General features: G+C 42.2%; 1 protein-coding gene across 1 annotated transcript in view; it reads right to left on the bottom strand.

Annotated features, from left to right (window-relative positions):
* LOC112256937 (FERM domain-containing protein 6-like) overlaps positions 1-7,102 on the bottom strand; it is a 49,059-nt gene extending 41,957 nt beyond the window's left edge. The window contains exon 1 of the mRNA XM_042325198.1: positions 6,650-7,102. The gene's annotated coding sequence lies outside the window, so the exon portion shown is untranslated. The remainder of the gene's footprint in view (positions 1-6,649) is intronic.
* Between the last annotated feature and the right edge of the window lie 9,484 nt (positions 7,103-16,586).

Genomic DNA, 16,586 nt, shown 5'->3' with positions numbered 1-16,586 from the left:
TAAGTAACATTATATAAGGTAGCATTGTTTAAAGTGGCTAGTGATATATTTACATCATTTCCCATCAATTCCCATGATTAAAGTGGCTGGAGTAGAGTCAGTGTCATTGACAGTGTGTTGGCAGTAGCCACTCAATGTTAGTGGTGGCTGTTTAACAGTCTGATGGCCTTGAGATAGAAGCTGTTTTTCAGTCTCTCGGTCCCAGCTTTGATGCACCTGTACTGACCTCGCCTTCTGGATGGCAGCGGGGTGAACAGGCAGTGGCTCGGGTGGTTGATGTCCTTGATGATCTTTATGGCCTTCCTGTAGCATCGGGTGGTGTAGGTGTCCTGGAGGGCAGGTAGTTTGCCCCCGGTGATGCGTTGTGCAGACCTCACTACCCTCTGGAGAGCCTTACGGTTGAGACCAATACATTTAATTTGATTTCAACTCGTGTGCTGTACTGTACAGTACTATACTTTTCTTTACTCTACAGAACTCAACTTTGGTTTGTGACTACTATGACCTCTCATTGTAGCCAATTCAACTGCAGAAATTCTGATTTTTCAGTAATTGCCTTACCGATTTTCTAATGGAATTTCGAGTTTCAAACACTTAATAATTCATAAACAAAATTGATATCAGTAAAAACACTAACTAATTGATAGGCCGACCTTTACTTGTTACTTTGTGAACTTTCATTATCCCTCTCCTCATGAGGGAGAGAAATTAGACAATATCTTCAAGATGTGGGTTTTTGGTAACAGAATTTCAAGGCACAAGGCAATGTTTCTTAAACTTACAGAATGCAGAAAAATGTATCCAAACGAAATGTTAGTGTTGATATTAGTTGGCAAGGGTCTTCACTTCAACATTGTGTTTATATGTATATCCATAAACTATTAAGACTTTTTCTGAGAGAGGTTTTCTAAGACCCATTTTCCATCTGTTTGACCCAGAAATCAAAGCCTTTACTTATTCCTAAATGGTTGAAAAATGGACATTACCACATTAAAAAAAAGGTGTGTGATGCACTAGAACAGTCTGCAGTGCCCGGCCTCACCCTACTAGAATCTGAAGTGAATTGTCTACTGTTTGCAGATGATCTGGTGCTTCTGTACCCCAACCAAGGAGGGCCTACAGCAGCACCTAGATCTTCTGCAGAGATTCTGTCAGACCTGGGCCCTGACAGACCTGGGCCCTGACAGACCTGGGCCCTGACAGACCTGGGCCCTGACAGACCTGGGCCCTGACAGACCTGGGCCCTGACCGTTAATGTCAGGAAGACAGAAATGATGTTCTAAAAAAAAGTCCAGTTGCCAGGACCATAAATACAAATTCCACCTAGACACTTCTGCCCTCGAGTACACAAAAAACTATACCTACCTCAGCCTGAACATCAGCACCACAGGTAACTTCCACGAAGCTGTGAACGATCTGAGAGACAAGGCAAGAAGGGCCTTCTACGACATCAAAACTAACATAAAATTTGACATCCCAATTAGGATCTGGCTTAAAATACTTGAATCAGTTATATAACCCATTACCCTTTATGGTTGTGAGATCTGGCGTCCACTCAACAACCAAATTGAGACTCTGCATGCAGAATTATGCAAAAACATTTGTGTACAACATAAAACAACAAATAATGCACGCAGAGCATAATTAGGACGATTCACGCTAATGATCAAAATCCAGAAAATAGCCATTCAATTCTACAACCACCTAAAAATAAGTTCCATAACAAAGCCCACACCTACAGAGAGATAAACAGGACAGAACACAATCAGACCCAACCAAATCATGAGAAAAACAAAAAGATAATTACTTGACACATTGGAAAGAATTAACAAAAAAACAGAGCAAACTAGAATGCTATTTGGCTCTAAACACAGAGTACACAGTGGCAGAATACCTGACCACTGTGACTGACCCAAACTTAAGGAAAGCTTTGACTCAGTAAGCATAGCCTTGCTATTGAGAGAGGCCGCCGTAGGCAGACATGGCTCTCAAGAGAAGACAGGCTATGTGCTCACAGCCCACAAAATGAGGTGGTAACTGAGCTGCACTTCCAAACCTCCTGCCCAATGTATGACCATATTAGAGATACATATTTCCCTCAGATTGCACAGACACACAAGGAATTTCAAAACGAATCCAATCTTGATAAACTCCCCTATCTATTGGGTGGAATACCACAGTGTGACGTCACAGCAGCAAGATGTGTGACCTGTTGCCACAAGAAAAGGGAAACCAGTGGAGCGACAACACCATAGTAAATACAACCTTTATTTAACGGTATGTATTTTCCTTTCATATTTCAACTATTTGTACATTGTTACAACACTGCCAACAACCTTTGACATGTCTATACATATTGTTTTTACTTGTGTGTGTAATATTTACTGTTCATGGTTTATTTTCCCTTTTCTTTTTTGTCTATTTCACTTGCTTTGGTAATGTAAACATATGTTTCCCATGCCAATAAAGCCCTTTGAATTGAATGTAAGAGTCTATGTCAGCTTTCCGAGCTCCATTTCCAGCACCCAGAACTATGTGTTCTGGTTATCACGGCAGAATAGATTGCGACAGTAGCAGTGAAAGAGAGAGAGCCCTGAGGTTATGGTCTTTGGTGTGGAGGAGGAGGAGTCAGTGAATCAGTCAGGTTTTACACATAAAACCAAACAGCAAGTGTAACTCCAAACTGAAGATCCTCAGGAGGATAGAGTGACCCAGGCTCAATAATTAAAAACAAAGGCAGGATGCTTTTGGTAGGATGACTTGGGCATGGGCAGAAACAAATAGGTTCAATTGAAACAGCACAAACAGCTGCTCAGAGGAAAAAAGGTCTGTCCCGTGTAGAGCTGGAAGGCCCTGGGAAGACCTACTTACATAAATAATAAAAAATATATATTTGTTTAAATATTTTTGTTGATACTTTTACCCCTTTTCTCCCCAATTTCGTGATATCCAGTCTTGTCCCCTCGCTGCAACTCCTTTACGGACTCAGGAGAGGCGCAGGTCGAGCCATGCATTCTTCGAAACGTGACCCTGCCAAGCCGCACTGTTTCTTGACACACTGCTTGCTTAACTCGGAAACCAGCCGCACCAATGTGTCGGAGGAAACACCATACAGCTGGCGACCGTGTCAGCGTGCATTGCGCCCGGCCGCCACAAGGAGTCACTAGAGCGCGATGGGACAAGGACATCCCAGCCGGCCAAACCTTCCCCTAACACGGACGACGCTGGGCCAATTGTGCTCCACCTCATGGGTCTCACGGTCGCGGCACAGCCCGGGATCGAACCCGGATCTGTAGTGACGCCTCTAGCACTGCGATGCAGCGCCACTCGGGAGGCCTACTTAAAACATGTCATTTTGTTTCCTGCTCAGGCAGTGGAGACTTCATTCCTGTCCCGACAGACACAGCACCATTCACTTTACTGTCTCTGTGTCTCTTTACGATCTATGTGTCTCAATCTCTACGGTCTTTAATATGGCTCTGTCTCTCTACTCTGGTTCTACTGTCTCTAGTCTTACCAGAGAACATCAGTTTGGAGCAGGTGGGGCTGCTCTGTATCCTCAATCAACTAGACAAATAAGCACAAAAACAGGCAATTGTTTTTCTTCTGTTTTCTTTCAACAGCTGGAGAAGGAAACATAGAATGTATGTAGTAGCCAGAGGTAGCTGATTGGACTGCCATGTGTTAAGCCGGACTGTACCATTTTAGCCGTCTTATGTGACGATTTCGCTGTCCTTGACAAAATGTCCACGTTGTGGGCAAATTCGTAGGCCATAGACGATTGTCAGACGTCTTGGCCCGTTCAGCGTGACAGGGTCTACGTCTTGGCCCATTCAGCGTGACAGGGTCTACGTCTTGGCCCGTTCAGCGTGACAGGGTCTACGTCTTGGCCCGTTCAGCGTGACAGGGTCTACGTCTTGGCCCGTTCAGCGTGACAGGGTCTACGTCTTGGCCCGTTCATCGGCTGGTGTTACAAGCTGATCCCGGTGACTGACCAATAGGAACATGGCCGGCACGGAGTGTGCACACCATAAAACAATTATTGTGAATAGTCAGAATAATATAATACTTTAGTTTGATTTAAACGTTGTCATGCTGTGCAAGAAGAGGGATTTCCCAAATAATGTTGTTTATATGATACATCTGAAATCAGGCTTCCTGATAGGATTTTAAGAAATGCACAAAATGACCAATCAAAATAGAATGTTCTACTACAAGCGCTGCTGGTGCTGGCACATTGGCAGATCAAATACACCGCTGCAGAGGACGTAGCCTACGTTGGCTGACGTAGCCTCTCAAGCTAATCGCAGAATGTGACGACAGAACTGAGGCGAATCGTACAATCTGGTCAGGTTGATATCAAGATTTGAATTTAGTAACATCGCACAGTGTGACGTGATGATCGTAAAAGACTGAATCCGTACAGTCTGCAACGGCCTTTAGGGGGCTGCATGCCTATCCACCAAGCTACCAGATCCTGTCAGCCATAAGGCCTAGTGTTACAGCTGATCCCAAACCAGGTAGAGCAACGAAGGCATAAACTACAGCTTCACTAGTACTCCTGAAACTATTAGGCATAATTGTGTGGAAGAAACTACCACTGGGCTATTGGATTGGTCTACATGGGTAAACATATTTTCCAGGTAATTCAATCACACAGGTATTCAGGTCGAAATATGGAAAGGAGTTATACAGTATGTTAAATTGAGTTATATAAGAAAATATGACGATATCATCTGCACAAAGTAATTGTATGTCTTTAGTTCAGAATAAAACGTGCAGAGATTTCCCCTGCCTCTTGTCCATGATAGAAATGAAATGGAAGGAAAGCCACAGGGAGGGAATTGTTGGCATTCCTGAATACTGAAGCAAACAGGAAGAAAGGTCCCCAACAAGCAAACATACAGGCCTGCTGCAACCTGGTCTCAGAGCATATCCTATTATTCTGTATGTAAATCCGAGACAATCCATTTAGTATGATATGTTGTTTTGTATGGTATGTATTAATTTGTGGATGTCCATCACATGTATCTTATGATATGTTACGAATTACAATTTGTATTATATACTGAACCAGAATATAAAACACAACATGTAAAGTGTTGATCCCATGTTTCATGAGCTGAAATAAAAGATCCCAGAAATGTTCCATACGCACAAAAAGCTTATTTCTCTCAAATGTTGTGAACTAATTTGTTTACATCCCTGTTAGTGAGCATTTCTCCTTTTCCAAGATAATCTATCCACCTGACGGGTGTGACATATCAAGAAGCTGATTAAACAGCATGGTCATTACACAGGCGCACCTTATGCTGGGGACAATAAAAGGCCACTAAAATGTGCTGTTTTGTCACACAACAAACAATGCCACAGATGTCTCAGGTTTTGAGGGAGCGTGCAATTGACATGCTGACTGCAGGAATGTCCACCAGAGCTGTTGCCAGATAACTGAATGTCCATTTCTCTACCACAAACTGCCTCTGTCGTTTTAGATCATTTGGCAGTACGTCCAACTAGCCTCACAACCGCAGACCACATGTATCCACACCAGCCCTGGACCTCCACATCCGGCTTCTAATTTCAGTTTCCCAAATGTATATTTACTATGTTACTTCTAGGTTATGAGACCAGGCTGGACACACACACACACCTCTCTTCTACCACATTTCCAAGTTTTTCCTAGTTCTATGCTAGTTGTATCCTTCTATATCAATTTCTAATATTCTATTCGATTTCTATACAGTCTCCCCTTCAATAGCCTACATGTCTCTCCGTACAGAGTCATTTCATTCCAGAACAGTATTATAGCATGGTTATAATCGAATGCCAGATTCCATTCCAGAGGACAGGAAGCCTAAAATAAGAAGTCAAAAAAAGTGTGACCCCTTCCAGAATGGAACAGTGATGATGTTCTAGGGAAGACATTTAAGTAATGCGCAACTTAATCACAAATTGAGCATGCTGGCTGCTGTTATTAGGTTTGAAAAACATACCACTTCCAGGTGGCATTTGACACGAGAGACCGCATCCTACAGTAAACTTGGTGCCAGTCTTTTTTTTTTACGGAAAGAACGACTATAGCCAACTGTAATGATAACAAGTACTGCACTAGCTGGTGTATGTAAATGCATTGGAACGAAACAGTGAGGGGAGGGTCATATAAAAAGCAATACGTCGATGAGCCAGATGCATTAAATAACGATGAGAGGGTCAAATCAGTGCTCACAAAATGTAGAATAAACATCAGCCATTATAGTGAGAAAGATCGTTACATTGTTGCAACAAAATGCATCTCTGTCTCAAGTTCGTAATGTTGCCTATAACGGATAGCGGCAACATTCTGACAGCATCGCGAGCTAAATTGTAGGCACAGGAATTGATCGGGTCCGGGTTGTTTTGAACAACCAACCGTTGACCACACTTTAATCCGTTTTGAAATACTGTTTGAAAACATATATTGCAAACATAGAACGAGTGAATACATTTTATAACATTCGTGTAGCCTAATATAGTTTAGAAATGTTGGAAGAGCAGGACAGAATAACTTCGTCCATGCGCGCAGAGGAGGTGGATCAGTTAAATTAGTGGCAAGAGAAATGACAAAGAACGAAAGCAGAGATGTAAAATGCAGCTTTTGAAATAAACTTACCTTTCATGAGAAAAACTAATCCTAACTCCTTTAAAACAAAAAGTATTATACGATGAAGTTGTATCCAAACGCTCTAGTATATCCAATTTATCGTCAGCAAATGCAGGCTAAAGTTTGAAATATAGACGGGGGCAGAGCTGCTTCGTAGAGCGCCACATTTATATGCCTTTGGATCAGTAACAAGTAGCCTAGGATTACATGTGCAATTGCTGGAAAGACGGTTTCAAATCACGGATGGCGGGGGTTCGTTTAGATTTGACATCATTTCGTTTTTGTTTTAATAGCAAATGTTCTTCAGTGAAAATATCCTTAAATTCATGTTAATTATAATAATCCAAACATTATCATACAGATATTCCGTTGCTCTTTTGATATGTAAAAAAAAATACTATATAGAACGTACTGATACCCCTCAACGACCAATAGTTGGTATCGCTAACGGCTGCCTGTCATTCCATTCCTCCCGTCCCATTCCCGACTGTAGCAGTGCAGCAGTATTTTGGAAGCCTGGTGGCAGTGAAGAGGGAAATACTACCGGCGCTTAGAATACCCATTCGTAGGAAGCGGGTTCAGCCTAGGGACATTAACGCCCTATAGGTTTAGAGTTTCATGGTTTTATATGCATAAATCATAGACTTTGGATAGGGAGAATAAAATAACAGACTACCTTTTCCAACAAAGAATAACAGAATGTTCTCAGAATGTAGACGTTCTACTACAGTAAGCTTACCCACTTGGGAGAGTAGGAGGCTACAGACTACACAAGTCTGAGCATTGTAGAAGTGGATCAATTTTAGAGAGAAGGTGTCTGTCTGTATTTTCCCATTGTGGAGAAGTGACATGGTGTGGCCCTACTACTCTTGTTACATAGGGCTCTGGAGGGCCATAAGACTTTCTCCTGCTAGGCCAGAGCTTCTTCCCTTACAGCAGGTCAAGAAATAATATGGAACAGAGACAGCATGCCTCCTACATGGTACCCTGTTCCCTATATAGTCCACTACTTTTGACCAGAGCTCGATAGGGCCCTGGTTTAAAGTAGTGCACTAAATAGGGAATATTGGATGACATTTGGGACACAAACAGAGTTAAGGAACCGTATGGTGGGGACTCTTAAACTCTTAAGGTGAAACAAAGACGTAGTTTGAAAATAATGCAACAACATCCTGCTAGTGCACATAACCTACACAGTATGCTATACATGTGACAGTATTTGTATGTGTCCAAGACTGGGTTAAGGCTCATGCACCAGATATTCTCCCCAAGCTCTGTGCAAAGCCTGGGGATGAGTTTAGACTGAGTTTGATGAAAAGGAACCCTCGAGGAGTATGTCAATACATGTGTAATACTTCCACGACATAGAGTTAGTCATTCTATGAATCATCTCACAGCCCTAGCTGCAACACCTACCTAAGAGAGAAAATGTCTGCAATACCAAATGGCACCCTATTCCCTACATAGTGCACCTGTGGGCCCTGGTCAAAACGAGTGCACTATATAGGGAATAAGGTGCCATGTGGGATACAGACATCCCCTTTCTTGCCCTTTCCAGTATGATACCATTCTGTCAGTAGTAATGGGATTAAGCATTTGCAACGTTGTCAACAAGGAGTGGGTTGCATCACAAATGCCTCCTTATTCCCTATATAGTGCAGTCATTTCGACCAGGGCCCATAGGGTAGTATGTAGTGCACTATATAGGGAATAGGGTGTCATTTGGAAAGAACTGCGATCTCTGATTGGGACGCACTGTGATACCGCTGTTGCTCTGTTGACCTGTAATTAGGGTAAGGAGTTGAGGTCCAGACCAACCATAGAAATATAATTACCAGAACAGGCAAAGCCCCTCAGACCACCATTAATTTATACATTATTGGGAGTGCTCGTACTAGTAATTCAATTTCTATGGACCCAATCAAATGCAGACAGCCTGCCTGTCAGTTTAGAGAAATAGAGTGGCCAACATTAAAGGGGCATGGACTGAAGTACGTCTTCTAAGGCCTCCCTAAGCCCCTTTGGCTCTGCTCGGGTCACAATGCTTTGATGTGACTGTAGAAAAGCTGAGACCTTAGAACTACAAAAGCCACCGAGACGATCTACCCCCAGGACCCATAGATCACAAATCTCCAATCTCTGTCCTGTCTGTCTCCACCACGGAAATCCTCAGGTTACTCACTCTGTTATGTCGAGGGAGGGAGGGATGGTAACAGGTCAGGAACACAAGCTAATTCATTAGAACAGGATCCAGTGACAAGATGAGAGAGAGAACTTGTATTTTCCCTGTCAATACAGTTGTTTTCTACCATATTCAACAGACTTTTACAACAGGCTTACTGTCACACATAGACACACACACACACAGCACATGCACTCTACACACAGTACATTGTAATATTGTTGTATGGTGGTATTATATTTGTATTTGTATGTATTATGGATCTTCATTAATTGCCAAGGCAGCAGCTACTCTTCCTGACATCCAAATGCATTAAGACAGTTACATCACACAAACAACAAAAAATACATCATATAACACTATTACACCACTAAATATTTAGAAGACAAAATGTATACCACCAACAAAATACAACAAAATCGCAATGTAGTGTGGAATAGAGTTTGATGTAGTCATGGCTCTATGTAGTAATGTGTGTTTCCTGGAATGTGTTCTGGACTTGGGAATTGTGAAGAGACCCCTGGTGGCATGTCTTGTGGGGTATGCATGGGTGTCTGAGCTGTGTGCTAGTAGTTTGAACAGACCCCTGGTGGTATGTCTTGTGGGGTATGCATGGGTGTCTGAGCTGTGGGCTAGTCATTTGAACAGACAGCTCAGCACTTTCAACACGTCAATACCTCTCACAAAGACAAGTAGTGATGAAGTCAATCGCTCCTCCACTTTGAGCCAGGAGAGATTGACATGCACGTTATTGATGTTAGTTCTCTGTGTATATTTAAGGGCCAGCCGTGCTGCTCTGTTCTGGGCCAACTGTAATTTATCTATGTCCCTCATTGTGGCACTTGACCATACCCAATTGAAGTCGGAAGTTTACATCCACCTTAGCCAAGTACATTTAAACTCAGTTTTTCACAATTTTATCAACAAAAAAAAAAATCCCTGTTTTAGGTCAGTTAGGGTCACCACTTTATTTTAAGAATGTGAAATGTCAGAATAATAGTACAGATAATGATTTATTTCAGATGTTATTTCTTTCATCACATTCCCAGTGGGTCAGAAGTTTACATACACTAAATTAGTATTTGGTAACATTGCCTTTAAATTGTTTAACTTGGCTCAAACGTTTCAGGTAGCCTTCCACAAGTTTCCCACAATAAGTTTGGTGAATTTTGGCCCAATCCTCCTGACAGAGCTGGTGTAACTGAGTCAGGTTTGTAGGCCTCCTTGCTCGCACATGCTTTTTCAGTTCTGCCTGCAAATTTTCTATAGGCTTGTGGTCAGGGCTTTGTGATGGCCACTCCAATACCTTGACTTTGTTGTCCTTAAGCCATTTTGCCACAGCTTTGGAAGTATGCTTGGGGTCATTGTCCATTTGGAAGACCCATTTGCGACCAAGGTTTAACTTACTGACTGATGTCTTGAGATGTTGCTTCAATATATCCACATAATTTTCTGTCGTCATGATGCCATCTATTTTGTGAAGTACACCAGTGCCTCCTGCAGCAAGGCACCCCCACAACATGATGCTGCCACCCCGTGCTTCACGGTTGGGATTGTGTTGTTCGGCTTGCAAGCCTCCCTCTTTTTCCTTCAAACATAATGATGGTCATTATGGCCAAACAGTTCTATGTTTGTTTCATCAGACCAGAGGACATTTCTCCAAAAGGTACGATCTTTGTCCCGATGTGCAGTTGCTAACCGTAGTCTGGCTTTTTTTATGGCGGTTTTGGAGCAGTGGCTTCTTCCTTGCTGAGTGGCCTTTCAGGTTATGTCGACATAGGACTCGTTTTACTGTGGATATGGATACTTTTGTACCTGTTTCCTCCAGCATCTTCACAAGGTCCTTTGCGGTTGTTCTGGGATTCATTTGTACTTTTTGCACCAAAGTACGTTCATGGCGGCGTGGTCCCATGGTGTTTATACTTGCATACTATTGTTTGTACAGGTGAACATGGTACCTTCAGGCATTTGGACATTTCTCCCAATGATGAACCAGACTTGTGGAGGTCAACAATTATTTGTCTGAGGTCTTGGCCAATTTCTTTTGAATTTCCCATGATGTCAAGCAAAGAGGCAGTGAGTTTGAAGTTAGGCCTTGAAATACTTCCACAGGTACACCTCCAATTGACTCAAATTATGTCAATTAGTCTATCAGAAGCTTCTAAAGCCATGACATAATCTTCTGGAATCTTCCAAGCTGTTTGAAGGCACAGTCAACTTAGTGTATGTAACCTTCTGACCCACTGGAATTGTGATACAGTGAATTATAAGTGAAATAATCTCTGTAAATAATTGTTGGAAAAATTACTTGTGTCATGCACAAAGTAGATGTCCTAACCAACTTGCCAAAACTATAGTTTGTTAACAAGAAATTTGTGGAGTGGTTGAAAACGAGTTTTAATGACTCCAACCTAAGAGTATGTAAATTTCCGACTTCAACTGTAGCTAGACAGTATTCCAGTTGCTACAAAACTAGGGTCTGTAGGACTTGTTTTGTTGATAGCAATGTCATGAAAGCAGAGCAGCTCTTTATTATGGACAGACCTCTCCCCCATCTTAGATACTGCTGCATCAATATCGACCATGACAGTTTACAATCTATGTTTACACCAAGCAGCTTTCAATTTACACATTTTTCATTATAAGATTAAGTTGAGGTTTAGGGTTTAGTGAATGGTCTGTCCCAAATTCAATGTTTTCAGTTTTTTAAATATTTAGTACTATCTTATTACTTGCCATTCATTCTAAAACTGACAGCAGCTCTTTGTTAAGTGTTGCAGTGATTTCACTTGCTGTGCTAGCTGACGTGTACAATGTTGAATCATCAGCATACATAGACGCACAGGCTGTACTCAGAGCCAGTGGCAGGTCATTGAAAACAGTAAGGGGCCTAGACAGCTGCCCTGGGGAATGCCTGAATACCTAGATCATGCAGGAGAGGCTTCCATTAAAGAACACTTTATGTGTTCTGTTCAACAGGTAACTCTCGATTCACGATATAGCAGGGGGTGTAAAGCCATAACACATATGTTTTTCCAGCAGCAGATTATGATCGATAATGTCAAAAGCTGCACTGAAGTTTAATAAAACAGCCAATCATCAGTAATTGTGTGTAAGTGCCATACATGTTGAGTGCCCTTCCCTATAAGCATGCTGAAAGTCAGTTGTTCATTTGTTTACTGTGAAATAGCATTGTATCTGGCCAAACAAATCTTTTCTCGAATGAATTTACTAAGGGTTGGTAGCAGGCTGATTGATCGGCTGTTTGAGACATTAAAGGGTGTTTTGCTATTCGTGGGTAGTGGAATGATGTTTGCTTCCCTCCAGGCCTGAGGAAACACACTTTCCTCTAGGCTTAGATGGAATAGATGGCAAATAGGAGTGGAAATATAGTTCACTACCATCCTCCTCCTCACGCCTTCATCTACCTGTACATCACTTATCTTCTTACATCTCCTGAGTGATTAGACTCTCCAGCTAAACACATTACATCCCAGAGCCCCACACTAATGTGCTACAGACACCACACATCTCCCCTCCCTACTCCACCCCACCCCTCATGTCCGCCTCTCCTAGCCTCCTTCCGTGTCTGAAAAACAAATCTTGATTTGATTAGTTGTTCCAAGCCAGGCTGAGTCTGTGGAGGGAGAGGTGGTGGACTTTTTGATTAGTTGTTCCAAGCCAGGCTGATTCTGTGGAGGGAGAGGTGGTGGACTTTTTGATTAGTTGTTCCAAGCCAGGCTGAGTCTGTGGAGGGAGAGGTGGTGGACTTTTTGATTAGTTGTTCCAAGCCAGGCTGAGTCTGTGGAGGGAGAGGTGGTGGACTTTTTGATTAGTTGTTCAGAGCCAGGCTGAGTCTGTGGAGGGAGAGGTGGTAGGCTTTTTGATTAGTTGTTCAGAGCCAGGCTGAGTCTGTGGAGGGAGAGGTGGTAGGCTTTTTGATTAGTTGTTCAGAGCCAGGCTGAGTCTGTGGAGGGAGATGTGGTGGACATTTTGTTGTGGCAGAATCCCACTAATTAAAATTTCTCCCCCCTGTGTCTCACTCCTGGCCCCCTCCTTCTGCCTCCTCCTTTCACATTCTCTCTTTTGTCCCTCCCCTCCCCCATTCCTCCCCTTGCATCCTCTCTCACCTTTCCTTCCCCGGTAACTCCCCCTCTCTTTCCCTGCCTCGGGGGAGGTTCTGTCATTATGGAAAGCGCTTGCACAGAGCTAGGCCTTTAGCTTTAATGAGCGACGTGCTGCGTTTTCACACCTCAGAGCAACAGTACATCCGCTTCTCATTGAAATGTGGCTGTCACCTATACTGAGACATCAATACACATGTATAATTTAGTATTTTGGAAATGTTGGGGTATAGGTGTGTGTGTGTGTGTGTGTGTGTGTGTGTGTGTGTGTGTGTGTGTGTGTGTGTGTGTGTGTGTGTGTGTGTGTGTGTGTGTGTGTGTGTGTGTGTGTGTGTGTGTGTGTGTGTGTGTGTGTGTGTGTGTGTGAGAGAGAGAGAGAGAGAGAGAGAGAGAGAGAGAGTCTGAGAGAGAGAGAGAGAGAGAGAGAGAGAGAGAGAGAGAGAGAGAGAGAGAGAGAGAGAGAGAGAGAGAGAAAGAGAGAGTGAGAAAGGGAAAGGGAAAGGGAAAGGGAAAGAGAGCTGGTTTGGTGATATGATTTGTATATATTTTTTAATGGTCATTACACTTGTTGTGACATGTTATCTGTCTTTGATGATTGTTGTACATCACTCACAACACATTCTAAATCCACAGCACCAGATATACTTTCTCTCCATCTTCACTTAATCAGTCGTTCCTTTAGAATAACAACAGTCACCAAGCTACCTGCTTGAAGTCAATTCCTCTTCATGTAACACTGTATCCTTGCTTTGAGTGGGATGCTTTAGAGATGGCTTCTATCCTACTCTGACAACAACAGGCATCTGTTTTTCCAAACCCCGGGAGCTGGCTTTGAAATCGGAGAAGGCAAGCAGTATAAAAATGAAAGCTGAGCAGATGTTCTCTAATTGCTGCTCTTTAGTGCTGGGTCTTATGTAAGAATGATGCCGAACTTCTCTGGACCAATCCAGGGTCTGGAAAAGGGAAAAGAAAAGGAAACCACACAATTCTGGCTGCCAGGTCAAACATCGTGGGCATCCTAAATGGCACACTATTCCCTGGCACCTACTACTGTGTTCAGGTAATAGGGTGCCATTTGTGATGCAACCATTACCACCAGAACTCTGAGCTCCAGAACTTTAACAGCCTTGTTAATCTAGATCTGTTAAAAGTCTCTGTGCTCCAGAATTTTAACAGCCTTGTTTATCTAGATCTGTTAAAAGTCTCTGTGCTCCAGAACTTTAACAGACTTGTTTATCTAGATCTTTTAGAAGTCTCTGAGCTCCAGAACAAGCCCAGTAATGCTTTTCCTTCTTTTGGTTTGGGTTTGCTAATAGATTTTAAAATAACATTTTAATCTCTGTGTGTTCTGCAATCTCTCGTAACATCTTTCTCATGATGTCCCTTTTTACTGGGTGGATTTGATTCCCACGGGAGACCAGTATGGAGAAAATGTACTGTATGTACTCACTACTGTAAGTTTCTCTGGAAAAGAGTGCTTGCTAAATGACTCAAATGTAAATATACTCAAGCCTGTGTCCCAAACTGAATTGTTTCACTATACAATATTGTGATGTTAAACAGAACAATTCAGTTATTGTGAAGGTGGGGAGTAAGTTTAGGATGAAGGAGGAGTAAATTAATGGGGGAGGAGGGGGAGACAGCAAGCTAAGGAGGTGAGGTTAGAGGGGGAGGATAAACAGTGTCCAGGGGTCAGGAAGGGTCATTGATCTGATTGGCCAGCTCTCCGCTAACTACTCTGTTGTTATTAGGTTACCTAGCTACATGATTATGACACAATAATGAATGTCCTATACAACTAAAACGGTAAAAAATGATCCAACTGACTGGCGGTCACAAAGTACCTAGAGAGATATGGACTCAAGGAGAATTGAATCCACTCAGGTTCACTCAGAGTCATGAAACTAAGAGCAGGTCAACAGTGTCACTAACGAGGCTCGATAGTGCACTTTATAGAGCACTTTATAGGGCACTACTTTTGACCAGAGCCCTTTGGAAATAAAGGGCTGTTTGGGACGTGGACAAAGAGGTTATATGTTATATGAGTAGGTATCATGATGACAGTATAAGCTCAATCTACGAGGAGGGAGAAAACATTTATTGATGTGAAGAAGAGATTTCGTAATAGTCTCTTGGTAGTTTGCATTAGTTGTAGATAAAGTCCTTATCATCTGATGGTGATGTGAACTGAGGATGGTGATAATATAATGTAGAGCCCCCGGTGAATTGTACAGTATGTCCTTCAGAGGCACACAGATGTCTGAGGATCCCTGTAGAAAGAAAGAGGGAGGGAGGGAGGGAGGGAGGGAGGGAGGGAGGGAGGGAGGGAGGGAGGGAGGGAGGGAGGGAGGGAGGGAGGGAGGGAGGGAGGGAGGGAGGGAGGGAGGGAGGGAGGGAGGGAGGGAGGGAGGGGCATTGATTTGAGTAATTTTGCCAAAGACTTTTTCCTTCCTTTGCGGTCTGCAGAATCCATATGGCTGTCATTAGTCTTCATCCACAGCACTAATGTTATTATAATGCTGCAAGTCACAAAATATGATATCTAGCTTCAATAATACAGCCTGTTTTTATTGCAGTTATATTAAATGTACTGTATATGCCAGTGTTTATATTATTATTTATAAATGTACTGTATGTGTTATTAGTATTATTAGTATTTGAAAAAGCCATTTCCAGGGACCCTGGTTTAGAAACGGCTTCACTGTATTTAAGTGGAGAGAAGTTTAACATTTGAACTGAGAAATTATTGTTTTTCATCATCAATAAAATATAACATTTGTACGTTTTAGTAAATTAGCAGACACTCTTATCCAGAGAAACATACAGAAGCAATTAGGGTTAAACAAAAACAAATACACCCAACACCACTCATTCCACTAATTTACAGTATTACAATTATTTTACCTTTATTTAACTAGGCAAGTCAGTTTAGAACAAATGTTTATTTTCAACGATGGCCTAGGAACAATGGGTTAACTGCCTTGTTCAGGGGCAGAATGACAGATTTTTTACCTTGTCAGCTCGGGGATTCAATCTTGCAACCTTTTGGTTGTTGTGGAAAATTGTTGTGGAAATCTGTCGCAGCTCAAGTCGACTACAAAATCCACAATGCAACGCTCTCTCTATGGGCTGGCTGACTAGCTAGCTAGCTAGGTAGCTAGATAGCAAACATAGCTACACATAATAATAACAAAGTCAACATCAGCATGTAAAGTAGCTAGTTAGCTGTAAAATCACCTGAACAAACTTCACTATCAATTTAGGAGTCTAGAATCTAACTATGTTCAATCTGAAGATTGATTTGCCTCACATAGTGGAGCCTAACATTCGCAACGGCAGATATTGTGAAGCCTAATCGGTTATTGTGAAGCCTAATTGGTTATTATGAAGCCTAATTGGTTATTGTGAAGCCTAATTGGTTATTGTGAAGCCTAATTGGTTATTGTGAAGCCTAATTGGTTATTGTGAAGCCTAATTGGTTATTGTTTTTGTATAAAGTAAAGTTGATCCAAATGTGGAACAGGCTCTTTGTATTTCCATTATTATTGGACCTGATTTAGACATCCACAATTACAGAAAGCTTTATTTTCTTAAGTAAACCGTAATTGGATATGATGGTATTGTTAATTGACAGTAAAAA

Source organism: Oncorhynchus tshawytscha, linkage group LG08 (assembly GCF_018296145.1).
Source record: "Oncorhynchus tshawytscha isolate Ot180627B linkage group LG08, Otsh_v2.0, whole genome shotgun sequence".
NCBI classification, from domain to species: domain Eukaryota; kingdom Metazoa; phylum Chordata; class Actinopteri; order Salmoniformes; family Salmonidae; genus Oncorhynchus; species Oncorhynchus tshawytscha.
The sequence above is the reverse complement of the archived record's forward strand: the minus strand, read 5'-3'. Positions and strand labels throughout refer to the sequence as shown.